We start from the raw sequence: 18,166 nt of genomic DNA on the forward strand, positions 1-18,166 counted from the left end.
CAAATAGCGACATCTATTGAATCACATGATCGAAATTTGAAAACTCATTTTTCAAACCAAATATTTACAATGAAAATTTACAAAAATGACAGGCCACTAAAAATTAGAAAATTTCGAAAAACAATGATATATGAAATTTAAAATATTTTATATGCTTTCTAATTATCATCTACACCACACTGTGGTACAGGGTCGATGTATAAATGCCCGTGTATCCATATATTTTAGTACAAAATGTACAGGTCGAATAATATGAAATTTGACACAAGGGTGCACCTTTTAGATTAAAATCGGTTCAGATTTAGATATAGCTTCTGTATATAGTTTTTTTCTGATTTCACAATGGTGTACCAAAGTTCCAGGTTTGTCTAACACGAAATTTTCCACAAATTGAGCATAGAATGAACTGTATTATGTTTGGTCGAAATCGGTCCAGATTTGGATGTAGCTATCATATATGATTTCATGCGATCTAAATGGTGCAAAAAAACAAAATACACCACGTTTGCGATAGCTACATAATGTTAGCCTAGAAATATGTATAATAAGTTTTCTTGAAATCGGTTCAGATTTAGATATAGCTTATATATATATATATATATATATATATATGTATACTCAAACCGATTTAATATAAATTGAGCACCAAATACCCCACGTTTTGCTATTGCGACAAAATGTTGCTCATCGATTCGAATTTAGTCAATAATTATGTGTTTTAATATTTTTTAAATATTTTCAGATTTAGGTATATATTTCTCTATGTTTGGCCGATTTATTTGAAATGAAGCTCCAATATATATTTTCAACCGATATTATCTTATTCGTGTACTAAACAAATCACTTTTATCCGAATCGTAGGAGTCCCTTTTTTATACACCCATGTTAGTGTCGGATATCACATTTTCGGTCCCATTTGACTTTCATCATTTCCCTTGAAATGAATTTTACAGCCACATCCTTTTATTTGCAAAATAAACCTTAAAATAAAAGAAATATTCAATTTTTTCTCTGACAATTGGGGTGTCAAATTTGTGTATTTTTCTATTGAACAAAAAATGGTTTAGCCAATTTGGATCATATGATTCAATAGATGGCGCTATTTACGTATCTTTGCCAGTGCTGCCAACCTCATTCACAAAAATGTGTCTGTGCTAAATGTAAAAAGATTTAAAGCATACTTTCAGGCTCCAATCAAATTTATTTTCTTCTTCATAACAAAATTCAAGATAATAAAAAACGTATATGATTTTATATAATTTCTATTTATTGTTTTTATTATATAAAATAAAATTGATGAACATTCATTTACATAAATTAAAAAAATGTTTGAAGTTAACAATAACATAAATTACATTATACATTTGTTGTAAAATATGTATTTAAATATATTATGATTATCAAATTGTTGTATTTTAATAAAAGAAGTTAAGTTTTGGAACAGGAAACAGGAGGTAAAGTTAACGTCTAACCTGCAAAAAAGAAAAAAAATATATTAAACATTTCAAAATTAAGGGGAATTAAGAGGAGGGTGTCAATTTTTTTTTTATTTAATTCGAATCTACTCTAATTCTAGAATGTCCCTACAAAATTTCAAGTGAAAATCTCAAGAACTATTGAAGATATAGCCGATTTATTGTGTCAGCATGAAGTGACGGTAAGAGTGATTCTAAAAGTTTAAACGCATTTTTCTCGAAGCACTGTTTTACGAATGGCGGACACGATAACTTAAAAACCAATAATCCAATCGGAAAACAATTGTCGTTATTGAAGTAAATGTATGGTTTCTGATATACTGCGTTAGATAGAATAACAAACACACAGAGAATAACAAACACACAGATAAAAGTCACTTCCCTGTGGTCCATTGTAATAATCCTAACAAGTTTTGCCGACAGATATAAACCCTCAACCAATGATTTGCGGATGTCTACAAAATTATACACAGATTTTAATCGTTGTAGAAAAGATTTATTTTTTAAACCTGCCAAGAGACTGCCCTACATACCCATTTGCAAAGTTTCGATAAAATTGGATATTCCGTTCGCTTCATATGATCTTCGAACTTGTTCTAAGTTTGAAATAAATATTATTATGTGCAAAGTTTAAATGAAATCGGTTACTCCCTTCGAGAGTTACCGCACGCACCAGCCAGACAGGTAAACGGACGGATATTTGTAAATCGACTCCAAATGTTCTGAAATAGATTTGGTCCAAAGAAATATGGGGTCTAAAACCAATATTTCGACGAGGCACATCTAGCAAATATATAAGTCTAAGAGAAACCATAAGACAAAGGGTATAAAAAAGAAAAAAAAAAATAAGAATAAGGCATAATGAGATATAATACCAAGGCATATGAGATATAACACCAAACTGCACCCAATTCGTTTGGAAATTTGACAAAAATCATTAAATTACCGACAATTGGGAATACCATTTTAAATACCAAAAGAGTAGTAGTATCTATCGTGACTTCAACAGACAGACAGACATATGGATTTTGTAAATCGGCACAGAATTTTATTGTCTTCGAGACAAATATTTAGAGGTGTTACAGACGGAATGACAAATTTGCTATACACCCCACCTGTAGGTGTAGTAGGATTTATGCAAGGTTCTGAAAGAGTTCAATAATCTTCTGTTAATATAAATTTTCTTCAATATCTTATTTTTTCTTTTATCTTCTTCTATTAGTATTGAACGCAACTTTAAGTACACCGATCGTCATATTTCGACTAGCTGAGTCTACCTAGACATATGTGTTCGTCAGTCCGACTTTCCATAAAAATTTCATTACTGGCCACAGTTATGAACAAATTATTAAGCAGACCGCGTATCCATATACATTTTTGTATTCAGATTTTGTTGTAGCCATGGATAATTAATGTACACACCTACAATTGCTTCCATGGCATACGCATGTTTTTGTGTGGATTAATTATCCATCGCTCAAACAAATGTCAAAGCTTTACAAACTTGAATTTAATTCACATATGCAAATTCGCATCATGGCGAAATAAATACAAGTTATCAACATACGACCTTTGTAAAGTCACATAACTCAATATGCGTGATGAGCCCCTTAACCAACGGCGAAGCGCTTCGTATAATGGTGGGTACGTAGGCTCTTCTCCTGGATTTTCTTTTCATTTCGAAACTTAGATCATTAAGCTTGACTCGAAAGGGTATAAATAACTCACATAAAATGTTATTCAAATTGTCCAAATTTAAATAATAAAACAAAAAAACAGTGAGGGGAGCAGTATAGTCGGACGGGGCCGACCATATGATACCCAAAACAATTTACACGAAAATCTAATTTTCCGTGGTTCTATATTCTGAGCTTGGCAATATTTCGCGATATTTGCACTCTCTTGACCGACTAGAGGTCAACAAATATTACTAATAATCAGTACAGCCCGTCTAATTACTGGTCCAGATTCGCTTCACCGTGGGTTGTGTAGTAATGTTCGGCTGCCAATTGTGGCCTATAGATCGACTCGAAAAACACAAAAAAAAAAATAAGTTTTCAGTCCACTTCATCCCAGTATTATTATCTGATCATCACCGAAAATTATAGTCGTTGTCCTTGACCATACCTGGATCCTCATGGAAAATTTCAAAACGATCAGCGCTATATTTCTACTCTCTAGTGTGGTAATGGGTTTCTGAATAATATATAAATACGTAAGAACCTGTAAATATTTAAGTGTATCTCCCACATCCGAGTACATACGACAATATAATTGGTGTCAATTTAAAGGTCAACAACTCCTCTTGGATATACTATCACACAAAAGTCAGGCTCCATTTGACCTAAATAATGACCGATTCTTATCAAAACAGGCACGCATATTCATTAGCTCAATCTCCTTCTACATGTTTGAGCCATAATTGCGGACTCTGGAGCGACCAGAAATACCGACAAAATTGAAATATTTGGTCCATTTTATTCCCCAAATATTAACCGATCTTCACCAAAAACAATATGGGTCATCCTTGGGCAGAACCCATCATCCTACATGCAATATTTCGTGAAGATTGGTCCATAATTATGGCCTGTATCGTGCTTACAAATTATAATGGACTGACGGACGGACACACATTTCTAGATCGACTCAGGTAGTCGAGATATGACCTGTATACTTAAAGGTGTGCCTAGGACCAATATTTTGCTGCGTTACAAACTCTTGGTGCTGCACAAAGCTATAATATCCTGACAACATAGTTGTGTAGGGTATAAATATTGAAAAATATTACAAAATTAAATTACAATGGGGGGCAGCACACATTACATATTAAATTACAGTATGGAAACACGAATCTTTTTTTCAAAAACAATTTTTGAAAATTCGAATCCGCATCTTGCATTTTTTGCTTCTCCCTATTCATTAAGAGTAAGGCGAGAATCTGAAAGCGAAAAAAATTCACAAGCGAGATCTCTCCCTAGCGAATATCTAGAATAAGGATATGCCGAAATGGATATGCCGAAATGGATATTCCGAAATTGTATTATTCAACTTCTTGGTGACCGATTTTATTTTTCCCTATAAAGAAATACCAACAAATGCTTTCTTTCCATTTGAGTTACATTATGTTAAGTTACTTAGAATTAAATGTTACCAGAAGGATATTAACCTCATTTATAATTTAAATGAATATTCAGGCCAAGTGGTTTTTGCTAAAAGAGTTTCTTGCCCTCTAACAGCACCACGCCCCAACCCCACTTGAGCACAAACCTAATTTAACATTTCGACTGAAGTAGATAAAGCTTTTTAGTTAAAAGGCAATTAGACAATTCCCATGTTTGCGATTATACGCCATTTTTCATGCTATCATAACCTTAATTCTTCTTTTTTTGTGTCTGTCGTGGTGGTGTTTTTGGTGGCTAACATTCGCTTTTGACTTCAAACTTCGGTATAGCCTTTCATTTTGTAATGTATGGAAACAAAATTAACATTTGCCTATTAACGCAACAGCGCTTAATGATGCCGAAAAGTATTGGTTTTTTTTGTGTATTTTTGGGGAGGTGGTATCGTGTTTTTTTCCATATACCGGGAGAGGAAAACAAACATTGAATATCTTCATAAATTAAGTAGTAATTTTAGGTGTTTACATGTAATGAGGTCTTTGTGGCTTGGGTTTTAATGGAAATATTTACAAAATTGTGGAAGGGTGTTAAGGTACTATGAGATACGGCAAATAAATAAGTGAGGAGATTTTTTTAATATTTATAATCAGCAAGCAATCGACTAAAATTTTGAAGAAGACAAAATAAGTCCATCCGAATAAGGAACGAAAAAACAGTAGTTAAAAACCTCGTTTAGTAAGCTGAGCTTAAAAGAGACAGAGAGTTTAATGAGACACGTCTGGGATCTTGAAAATGTGTATAATGGTGTGGAACTGTATTATAGGAATATATCAAATTGTAGATCTATATTTAATAATTTTGAAAATTAACCAACAGATACGAAATATTGGAAAAATGCATATGTTATTTCAATATTCAATCGAAAATGTTCATAAAGTCACATTTTTTTATACCCACAGGTTAATGAGGGGATATACTCTTTGCTACGGTAAAAATGTTCTTAATCGAAATATTGGTTTTAGACCAATTAACAAAAAAAAAAAAAAAAAATAGGATGGATCGAATTTCCATCTGCGAAGCCTTGGCTGAACGGAATGAGATAGAACCCATTTCTTAAACGGATGGTGACTGGAGATGAGAAATGGATCACATACGATAACCCTGTGCGAAAACGATCATGGTCAAAGAGCGGTGAAGCATCTCAAACGGCGGCCAAACCAGGATTAACGGTCAGGAAGATTCTGCTATGCATTTGGTGGGACTGGAAGGGGATTATTTATTATGAATTATATGGCCAAACGCTACATTCAGATCTCTAATGTCAACAACTGTACCGTTTGAAGATATCAATTGAACGAAAACGGTCAGAATTCGCCAACAGCAGAGGTGTCGTGTTCCACCTGGACAACACTAAGCCACACACATCTACAGTGACTTGCCACAAACTTCGGGAGCTTGGTTGGGAAGTTTTACTGTATCCGCCATACAGTCCGGACTTTATCAGATTATCATATTTTCCTTGTATTGCGAAATTTCTTTAATGATAAACAATTTTTATTTAGGGAGGATTATGAAAATCGACTACTAGAGTTTTTTGCAAATATATAGCAGGACTTCTATGAGAGAGGCATTATGAAGTTACCTTCAAAATGGCAACAAATCATACAACAAAACGGTGCAAATTTGGAAATTCCGAAGCTTGTTAAATAAGTCATATAAAAACCAGTATGGAAAGTAGTAAAGTCGGAAGGGGCCGATTATATGATACCCTTCACCACTTTGGGTATATTTCTCATATGTATCATAATAGGCGTCTCCTTTTCGAAGGAAAGTTGACATAAAATTTAACAAAATTAAATATGTGATCTTTATCAATATGCGAATCGACTAACATCAAACCCCACACACGCCATTCTGCAATCTATGCAAAATTTTGTTAATCGACTTATAAAAAGTAAACTCGACACACACTATGTGGTACGCTGCACTGTTCGAAATTTAATCTCAATCAGACACCCGTTGATTATATGGTGTACAATTAACATGAAATCGGTAGAAAATATATATGACAGCTTTGTCTGCATCTGCACCAATTTGAAAAAAACGCAATAAAGCAATTCTAGTCTCAATCTAATACGTCATGCAAGTTCGTGTTAATCGGACAAACGTTAGGAGTTTGGTGCACCATACAAACATATGCACAAAGACATAATACCATGTACCACAGTGTGGTGTTTTGTGTTAGGCTAATAAGGTTCCGTACTGCCCTCGTAATACCAAACATCCTAGGAGTAGTAGAAACGTATGATTAAAATTTCAAAAGCTCTTTCTTAAATATTGCGAACTCTATTTTGATTTCAACCAGGGTGCGCAAAAATTCGCTCGCGAATAAATTAAAATACATTCTTTTCGTTTTGAGGTCATTTTACGAATGAATTTATGGCGATAAATTCTTTACCAAACGAGCATTCGCCAAAGAATATTCGCACACACATAACTAACGAGAGAGAGAGCACACCACAACGATAGTTCGTTTCGTTTCAAAACAAACATTCCCGAATTCTCGCGAATGCTCAAAATAGCAACAACAATAACAACAAACGTTGTTGTTGTACTATGTTGCTTACGGAATCCATGTTGATGATCCGCAACTGGATAGCTTTCTCTAATGCTGGGGAGGAGTAAAGCCTCAAGGGTCTTCGCTACTGGCGACAAAAGTGAAATCGGCCTGTACGATTCACCTTTGCTGGCATCCTTGCCCGGCTTCAGTAGCGGGACCACCCTGCCCATAGTCCAGGCTTCGGGGACGACGTGGGTGGCTATCGACAAGTTGAGGACGTTGGTCGAGCCAGGAGTCGAGTACTTGACCAACGTCCTCAACTTGTCGATAGCCACCCACGTCGTCCCCGAAGCCTGGACTATGGGCAGGGTGGTCCCGCTACTGAAGCCGGGCAAGGATGCCAGCAAAGGTGAATCGTACAGGCCGATTTCACTTTTGTCGCCAGTAGCGAAGACCCTTGAGGCTTTACTCCTCCCCAGCATTAGAGAAAGCTATCCAGTTGCGGATCATCAACATGGATTCCGTAAGCAACATAGTACAACAACAGCGTTGCACGCCATTTCCACGCATATAAGTAGAGGACTTAACCAGAACCGGCCGTGCGATAGAACAGTGTTGGTAGCGCTTGACCTATCAAAAGCCTTTGATACTGTCAGCCATGCCACGCTGTACGTGGAGTTCCGGAACAAGAAGTCCAAACCCCGTAGAGTTAAACAGGGAGTTCCCCAAGGTGGAGTGATTTCTCCGGAACTGTTTAATCTCTACCTTTCCGGTATTCCACGCCCTCCGGACGGCATAGAAATCGTTACGTATGCAGATGATTGTACGATTATGGCGTCGGGTCCCATTGTTGAAGACATATGTGTGAGGTTGAACGCATATCTCATCGATTTAGCAGCATTCTTCAAAGCGAGGAATATGAAAATATCCGCCTCGAAGTCGTCAGCCACACTTTTCACCACATGGACTGCGGAGATGAGAATGCCGTTGAATGTGCAGGTCGAGGGGCATACAATTCCGACCACCAACTACCCCAAAATACTCGGGGTCACATTTGACAGCATGTTCAAATCGTCCGCGCATACCACAGCTATCTGCGATAAGCTGAAAAGTAGGAACAAGGTCCTCAAGTCGCTTGCCGGCAGCACTTGGGGCGCAGATAAGGAAACCTTGTTGACCTCTTACAAAGCGATAGGTCGGTCTGTGGCTAGCTATGCGGTTCCAGTGTGGTCTGCGAATTCCAGTGATACGCAATGGAGAAATATTCAGACCTGTCAGAATTCCGCCCTGAGGACAGCGACAGGGTGCCTCCTCATGACACCAGTGGACCATCTTCATGAGGAGTCGAAGATCCTTCCCGTACGTCAGCATAGCAATATGCTTTCGTTGCAGTACCTGCTTGGGTGTTTCAGGGACGATCATCCCAACCATTACATGGTGGATAGGATTCCCCCCCCAGGCGTGTCAGGAAGGATCTGCATGATCTAGAGAGAGAGGTCCAACGATACAAAAGGGAGCCTCTAGATCAAGTTGCCTATCGAGCGGGTCTGAATGGCATTCATACAGATGCAGTAGCCGCAGCGCTGAACGGTTACAAAGTGAATGCCTCCCTCGGAGCTCACCCCCCACCCATAGCAGCTGAAGAACTTCAGCTGCCCAGATTACGTTCTGGATGGTGCAGTCGGCTCAATTCGTATTGGGCACGGATTGATGACCAGGTGCTAGATGTCTGCCCAGCATGTGGTACAGGCCCTCATACCACACTGCACTTGTTCAATTGCCCAGCCAAACCTACTCACCTTACTCCGGAAGATTTGTGGCTACAGCCAGTGGAGGTAGCTGCATTCCTAAATCTGGAGACAGAACTGGAGGAAACATAACAGGAAACATTCAATACATATAAACTGCTACAACAACAACAACAACAAACGTTCGCGAACTCAATAGTTGTTGGACATGTGTTCTGTTATTCCACACACTTTCTGCTGCACACACATTTATTCGTTGTGTGTGTGTTTACTTTTTTATGATATTTTTGTCTGTTGTTGTTTTTAAAAGAGCTCGCGAGCATTCGCGAATGTTTTCTTTTGAGTTTTTCAAAAGAATGTTCTTCAGCAACAAATACTCGCGAAAGAACGAATCGACGACGCTTGCAGCGAAATTTTATCGTTCGTGAATTATTCGTACAATGCGAACGATAGAGAATGCAAATGCTTGTTCATTCATTGTAACTTTATCATTCGCGATAAATTAAAAACATTCCAATTCTCGCCGTGAGCATTCCTGAGAAAGAGTGTATTTTAATCATTCTCCGCACCCTGATTTCAACAGACATGCCTAAGTCGACATAAATATATTTTTAATATATATTTTGTGGGGTCTCTGACACATATTTCGAGGTGTTTCATATGAAATGGCAAATTTAATAGAATTGACTAAGCTTAAATACATCTAAGATTGTCAATATAAAACAATTAGAAACAGCAACGTACACAGGATTTCATTTCGGGGGGGGCCCGGTAGTACAAAATGAAAAAATTCGATGTTGCAGACATAAATTTACTGTGAAAAAATTTCATTTCGGGGGGGGCCCGGGCCCCCCGGGCCGCCCCACTGCGTACGTCCCTGATTAGAAATATTGAAATTCGCGACGTCAAGAGCTCCCGTATTTTGCATAGTAAATTGTAATGAAAACATCCTGGAAAAATTCAACATCTTAATTAGCACAAAAAACTGAAGTAAAACATCTTGGCAATTATTTACAACTATTACCAATAATCCGTAGCAATATTTCGAACAACAAACAATAAAATATATTGCACCTTTTTCTGTTATTTTGTTTTCTCCACTCCACACTGTGGGCAAAATATTTACACATCATTTGTCATAAATATTTGTTCGATATTTTGCAAATATGTTTTTGTACGCAAAGCGCCTAAATATGCAAAATCTACGCACTTCAAAATCGTCATTCATAGTTTTCGGATTTTCGGTTAATCAGTCATGCGGCTGCATGCCGATCCTTACGCATGTGCCCTCTCACATCATCTATTGTTTATTATTCGCGTTCGAACAATGCGGCTTTTGTCTATTTTCGAGTAGATATTTTTTTGTTTTGCGTATTTGAACACTGAGCCTGGAATTTTGTTTTGTTTATTTGCCAATAAATCTGCTCTCCAGAGGACAATGGTAGGTAACATACATATGAAGATAGGTGCGTACGGTAGTCTCCTTGATGGCTAACATAAAAATGACAATGTGCTCTGATTATTGTTGTTGCTGTTATTTTATTTATTTACTAATATGATGATGTGCTTACGCTGCTTTCTTTTCATCATCTTATGGTCGAGAGAACAATGTCATACAAACAATGTGTTTGTATGACACACACACAATCGTTGTTTTTGAAGTGTTCTGAATGCCGATTAGAGGCATTTACAGGATTAGCAAGGCTATGCTAAACATAATACGCTAAAAATGATACTAGAAATTTTGGCTTTATTTGTACAAATGTGTATATTTGTTTGTGATGTTTTCGGCATCTATTGGTTTTATATCAGATATATCGGAGTCGGAATGAATGATATTAAGAATAAAGTTTTACAACCACGGGCTTAGGATATATACAAAAGAATTTATAAATAATTTATAATTTAACTACAAAAAAAGAAAAATTAAGATTTGTGACTCGAAATCCTGGGAATATGTTAGTTAGCCACGATTTGAATTGAATTCAAGAAAAGAAAGAAATGTGGTTCTATGATATATTACTTTTTATCCAAATGTGTCTTGAAATTTGTATAAGGAAGTGTCCTATGTGCACGGTAATCTAATTTGACCTATTATACATGAACACTCACCCACCCATAAGAACTATAACAAAATGTTTTGAGGCGTTGGGTTAGTTGCCCACACTCTCCTATTATAAGAAAGCAACGAAAAAAAACAACCCCTCCATGATGACGATCCCGCAATCGTATAAAGGGCCACGATCTGCGAATCTGCACTTGGAATGTGCGCACATTGTACAGAACAGGCGCAGTTTTCGCTTTGGCGGATGTACTCAAGAAGTTATTGCCTTACAAGAAAATGCGATGGAAAGCGACTGGCATAAGTAAATCAGATGATTACGCCCTGTATGCCCTGGTTGCGGATTTATGGTTAACAGGAGAGTAAAAGACCTCGTCTCCAGATGAGCGAATTGCTATAATCCGTATAAAAGTGAAGTACTTCTACATCAGTGTCATGCTCCGACGGAAGAAAAAGATGAGCAGACCAAAGACATATTTTTGGAACGCCTAGAAACATCATATTGTTGTTGCCCTGGCCATGACATTAAAATTCTGCTATTATTCAGAAAGTTAGCCTCCATGAAGAAAACTCAGACATGAAATTGATTGACTTCCCGGCAGCAAAAAACATGGTAGTTAGCAGCATTAGATTCAAACAACTCGATATACACAAGGCCACATGGATTTCTCCTGATCAAGCAACGATAAATCAAATTGATAAAGTTGTGATAGACGGAAGGCATTCATTCAATGTTTTATATGTTCGATCGATATGAGGAGCGAATATCGATTCGGGCCATTACCTTGAGGCAACCAAGGTTGACACCCGTCTTAATGTAGCAACAAATGTGCGATCTATTGTAACACGGAAACTCGACGTCGAAAAGCTGCAAACACAACAGGCAGCAGAAGCCCACTCCCAACTTACCCAACTGCTCGAAAGCACTCCTTGTCCCGATAATAATAAAGAAGCACATTGGCAAAGAATTGTCCACTCCCAAACTGCAGCAGAAGCAACACATGGACACCAAAAACCACCATCAAGAAACCCATGGTATTATCAGGAGTATCGTAATGCTACTGCTACTCCATCGCATTACAGTAGCAACACGTAATGCGATGGAGAATTATCAGGAGAGAAAGAGCGATGAGAAACGTATTTTCAGAAAGAAGAAGAATGAACAAAAAAAAAAAAAAGTGAGCGTGAGCAACTCGAGATGTGCAGGAGTCAGAATGAAGCCCGGAAATTTTATCACCGAGTAAAACACCAAACCAAAGTCTTAGGTGCAGGCACTTCCTCCTCTAGAGACAGGCAACGCGTTGAGGATGTGGAAGGAACATTTTGAAAAGCTTCTGGTATCAATTAGTGGCGGTGAAGATGCCCCAGAACCAATAAGAAATGCCAGTACAGTGTTTATACCATATAGCCAAGATCAGGTCCGAGTAGCAATTCATCGGCTGAAGAACAATAACGCAGAAGGTGCAGATTGATTACCAGCCGAACTATTCAAAACCGATGGTCAGATGCTGGTCAGGAGCATGCAGCAGCTGTCCCAATGATTGGAACGACAGCATCCTGTGTCCCGTGTACGTGCCAACTATAGAGAAATAAGTCTCCTTCCCATCGCATATAATGTGCTATCTTGCGTGCTGTGTGAACGACTGAAGCCAATGATCAATGACATTATTGGACCATACCAATGCGGCTTCAGGCCAGACAAATCCACCATTGACCAGATTTTCTACCCGCGCCAGATACTGGAAAAGACCCAAATCCTGGAAATATCGACACATTCCACCTATTCAAAGACTATAAAGCCGCATTCGACAGCCCTTCGACAGCGTTCGGCACAAAGACATAAAAGTATAAAGATACGACAATTGATACGTAAACAATTTCCAACAGATGGCTTTTCCTCTGTTGTTACGATATCATAACAACAGAGAGAACAATATTAAACGTTTTTAATGCTATATCTTAGGCTTATTAAATAAAAAAATAAATTTGGAGTGCAGATCTCTGATTTTATTTACATTTTATAAACACATGCCCCTGGATATTTTTTTATTAACTATTTTATCAAAATGCATTTTGTCGAGTCTTTACGGTTTTTATGTCTTTGTTCGGCATTCCTGCAAAATTAATACGCAGTATAACTTTAACTGACAATCCAATAGAAATCTAATTTCTCAATTTCGGGATTCCAGCCCTATTAGTTCACCCGAATCCAAATTGTGCCACATTTTGTAGAGATCTCCAAAACTTCCTACATTCCAACAGTGATCCTAACTCGAAATTTCAGGATTCCAGTTCCATCGGTTCAAATTGTACCTAACTTAGTACAAATACGTACAAATGCCCAAAACAATCAATAGAAATTGTATTTCCCAATTTCTTATCACAGCTTTATTGCTTCTCTCAAATCCAGATTTAGTACACATTAGTGCGAATTTCCAAATATATATATATATATATATATATATCCCAATCCTACACCCCGGCAATTTCAGGATTCCAGATCTACTGGTTCAAACGCAATTCAAACTGTATCGAATTTAGTACCATTTAGAACTCATAAGTACGAATTTCCAAAACTACCTATATGCCTCAATTTTATAATGCAGTAGTTATCTTATTTCCAAATTTAATCTGTACCAAATTTTGTACCGTTTAGAACTTTTCGTATACATAAGTACACAAGTACACACAAGCCATCCTCTTATAGCTACCCTACTTATCAACCTTGATTCGTATTCCGAATTTCCAAATTTGTACCTCTATTAGTTAACGTAGTAAAAAATTGTTACAAATTTAGTACATTTTTCCAAGAACCTTTTGATACATCTATCCTATACTCCATTTGTGACCTTCATTACACATTTATTTAATATGCTTCGAAATGCCATATTTGGGCCAAATATTCACCGCTTTGTTGTATGATTTGTTGCCATTTTAAAGGTAACTTCATAATGCCTCTCTCATAGAAGTGTTGTTCTCTATTTGCAAAAAACTATAGTAATCGATTTTCACAATCCTCCCCACAGAATAATTTTTTATAATTAAAGAAATTTTGCAATGCAAGAAAAATATGATAATCACTTGGCCTGCTGGCCAATTCTGGTCTTTTCTGGTCAATTGCTATTTTCAAACGGCCCAGTTGTTGACAGTAGAGATCAGAATTCAGCTCTTGGCCATATGGGATCAACTCATAATAAATAATCCCCCCTCCAGTCCCACCAAATGCATAGCAAAACATTCCTGGCCATTATTTCTGGTTTGGTCACCGTTTGAGGTGTTTCACCCCTCTTTGACAACGATCCCTTTCGTCCAGGCTTATCGTATGTGATGCATTTCTCATCTCCATTCATCTTCGATCATATCTCTTTTTTCGACATTTTCATAATGTATATTTTAGATTTAGATATAGTTCCCATATATAGTTTCATCCGATTTCATGCAAATACGGAATTTCTCTCTCCCCCCTTTTAGTTCACTTCAAAAATATTAATAAATATTTCGAAATGTAGCTTTTAGAAAAAATATTAATTGCTTTGTCGTACAAAAATAATAATAATACTCTAAAGAAATCAAACTGAAAACTAAATTGAAAACAAAGAATGGAAGACAAATAACATTTGTATCCTTTTTATCGAAGTGATGCGTTTAGTTGTTGTACGATGTGTTCGCATGAGAATTTCATTGAGCTTTTGTACTTAGCACCAAAAAACACACACACAAACAAAAAACTTAGCAAAAGAAATCAAAAACACTTTTCAATTCCGGCTGCTAAAATGAAAACAGTAACCAAAAAAAAGATGAAACAAGACAACAACAACAAATCAAGCGTAGGTGGAGGATGTGGAGCAGAGAAAAAAAACGTTTAAAAGCGAAGGAAACCATTACGAAAATTACTTTTTTTCTTCTTCTGCTTCGATCTTTTGCTGAAGTACATGTTTTCGGAAGGTGGGCGTCTATTCACACACGGTTGGAGCTGTAGTGATGATGATGATGTCTTCTTGTGTGTCTTTCTTATCATCGTTCTGTCATGGATGAATTGAATGGCAAATTGCATTCAAATGCGTAAGGAAGGCAGAAAAGTTCCAAATGTGGAAAAACTGCTAGATTTAAATAGGTTTAATGAATCTAGAAACTAATTTAAGGGTATTGCAGAAAATTTAATTCTCTTTTGTAATTAAAATATATGTAATTTTTGTATTTAAACTTCATCTATAACATCCTTTCTTAAAATTAACTATGAATTGAATCTGAACTTTTTTATAAACCCCTCGCTATTATCATCTTCATCTAAAATCTATACTTTTCCTACACAATTGCAAAGTGTATGTGTTAGTTGTTTTTATACCCTTCACCACTCTGTGGTACAGGGTATTATGTCTTTGTGCATATGTTTGTAACAGGCAAAAGGAATCGAGATAGACCCATGGTTCCTTTTGAGAATATGCATAGAATCACTTTCTGAGTCGATTTATGCATGTCCGTCCGTCCGTCCGTCTGTTGATGTTAAATTGTAAACAAAGTACAGGTCGCATTTATGATCCGATTTGGATGAAATTTGGCACAAGTCACTTATTCGGCCCAAGGACGAACCCTATTGAAATTGGAAAAAATCGGTTCAGATTTAGATATAGCTCCCATATATATTTAACCGATTTAATGTAAAATTTGGTACAGTCTAATCATTTAGGCCTAGAATGATGTCTGCCAAGTTTCATGAAAATCGGTCCAGATTTAGATATAGCTCCCAAATATAGTTTCGTCCGATTTCATGTAAATGGTGCACCAAAGTCCCTATATATCCTTCGATTTGCACTAAATTAGGTATAACGTACTGAATTGAGCCTAGAATGATGTCTCCCAAGTTTCGAGAAAATCGGTCCAAATTTAGATATAGCTCCCATATATAGTTTCGTCCGATTTCATGTAAATGGTGCCCCAAAGTCCCTATATATCATTTGATTTGCACGAAATTTGGCATAACGTACTGAATTGATCCTAGAATGATGTCTGCCATGTTTCAAGAAAATCGGTCCAGATTTAGATATAGCTCCCATATATAGTTTCGTCCGATTTCATGTAAATGGTGCCCCAAAGTCCCTATATATCTTTCGATTTGCACGAAATTTGGCATAACGTTCTGAATTGAGCCTAGAATGATGTCTGCCAAGTTTCGAGAAAATCGGTCCAGATTTAGGTATAGCTCCCATATATAGTTTCGTCCGATTTCATGTAAATGGTGCAATAAAGTCCCTATATATCCTTCGATTTGCACTAAATTAGGTATAACGTACTGAATTGAGCCTAGAAAGATGTCTGCCAAGTTTCGAGAAAATCGGTCCAGATGGGAGATATAGCTCCCATATATATATTCGTACGATTTCATGTAAAGGGTGCACCAAAGTCCCCATATATCCTTCGATTTGCACGAAATTTGGCATAACGATAATGATTTAGATATAGCTCCCTTTTATTATAGATTGATTTTAACTAATTGACGCGACAAGGAACCAATAGGCTGATAGGAACAAAACGCTCTGAAATTAGTATAACCTAACCTGTGACAAGTTTGTGTGAAATCGCTTAATATTTGGATAGAGCTTCCATATATATTTTCGCCCGATTTCAAGTAAATTGGGCATCAAACTCTTCATGTCAGTCAGATTGACATCAAATTCTGCACAACGTACAAAATTGAGCCTAGAATTACGTAGTTGCGTTTTATAGAAGTACAGACATTCCCCAACGGATGACCTATTTATATTTGTTTAAAGTCGATTTACATACCTTTGTCCCATTGTAACATACGAATGACATGTTAATGGATAGATCTAGGTAGATTCACCTTTAGATAAATATCACATATTTTATTTCATCCAATTTCAGGCTAATAGTCCTGTTTAATATACCCATAGTGGTGAAGGGTATCATATAGTCGGCCCCGTCCGACTTTACTACTTTCCTTACTGGTTTTTATTTGAGAATCGAAAGGTGATTGGTTTTTCTTTCTGAATGTCGGAAGGTGTAACAATTTACTTTGATTTCATTTCAATGGATACCACCCCCATATCCACGACAAATCGAAATCTTCTGAGAAAAGTGCAGGAAGCATCAAAGAAAAACAGAGTACGAAAACACTTAAGGAAAATGATTTATTTTTAATCAAACGAAAAAGTCGACACATTTCTATATTGATATTTTAGTTTGTGCCAGTCGGCACTTAGCAATCGATTAGATTTTGTTTTTCAAGAAAGAGGAAGGGATCGATTCTTTGGAACCCCATTCTTCGAAAATGTTAGAATCACAAAAATGTAAGACTTTTTAAGGATAGATTTCCTGATTATGAACAAAATGCATTTTATGACCTTAAGTGGAGCTGTTGATCTTCAATATAAATTCGGGGAAACGATTAAAAGGGTTAACAGGGAACGGGTGGAGTTCTAAATTTGTGTATGAAGTTGTGTCTGCACGGTATATAAAATCCCTATTTTTATACCCTACACAACTATGTTGTCAGGGTATTATAGCTTTGTGCAGCCCCAAATGTTTGTAACGCCGCGAAATATTGGTCCTAGACCCACCTTTAAGTATACCGATCGTCATATCTCGACTAGCTGAGTCGATCTAGACATGTGTGTCCGTCCGTCTGTCCATTATAATTTGTAAACACGATACAGGCCACAATTATGGACCAATCTTCACGAAACTTTGCATGTAGGATGGGTTCTGGCCAATGAAGACCCCTATTGTTTTTGGAAAAGATCGATTAATATTTAAGGGATGAAATGGACCAAAAACATTATTTTTGTCGGGTTTTCTGGTCGCTCCAGAGGCCGCAATTATGGCCCAAACACCGCGAATTTTTGCATGGAGAAGGGGATCGGGTCAGAGAATAAGCGTGCATGTTTTGATAAAGATCGGTCAATATTTAGCGGGTCAAATGAACCCTGACTTTTGTGTGAAAAATGACAAAATTTGTATTCTATGGCATATATATTTACTCCTGGAGGATGTAGACCCCAGGAGTTGATAGCATATCCAAGAGGAGTGGTTGGCCTTTAAATTGATACCAAATATAGTGATGTATCTACTCAGATGTGGGAGTTACAGTCAAATATTTACAGGTGCTTACGTATTCAGATACTATTTAGTAACCCATTACCACACTAGAGGCGGAAATATAGCGCGGAACGCTTTGAAATTTT

The 18,166-nt window shown here is 36.9% G+C and overlaps 1 protein-coding gene across 1 annotated transcript in view; it reads right to left on the minus strand.

Moving 5' to 3' along the window:
• The window catches only part of LOC133321519 (ubiquitin-conjugating enzyme E2 J2), a 58,205-nt gene extending 49,305 nt beyond the window's left edge, over positions 1 to 8,900 (minus strand). Inside the window, exon 1 of the mRNA XM_061530606.1 lies at positions 8,892 to 8,900. The gene's annotated coding sequence lies outside the window, so the exon portion shown is untranslated. The remainder of the gene's footprint in view (positions 1 to 8,891) is intronic.
• Positions 8,901 to 18,166: the final 9,266 nt, after the last annotated feature.

This window comes from Musca vetustissima, unplaced genomic scaffold, assembly GCF_032173495.1.
Source record: "Musca vetustissima isolate MV318-11 ecotype Yass unplaced genomic scaffold, APGP_CSIRO_Mvet_v1 utg12323, whole genome shotgun sequence".
NCBI lineage: Eukaryota > Metazoa > Arthropoda > Insecta > Diptera > Muscidae > Musca > Musca vetustissima.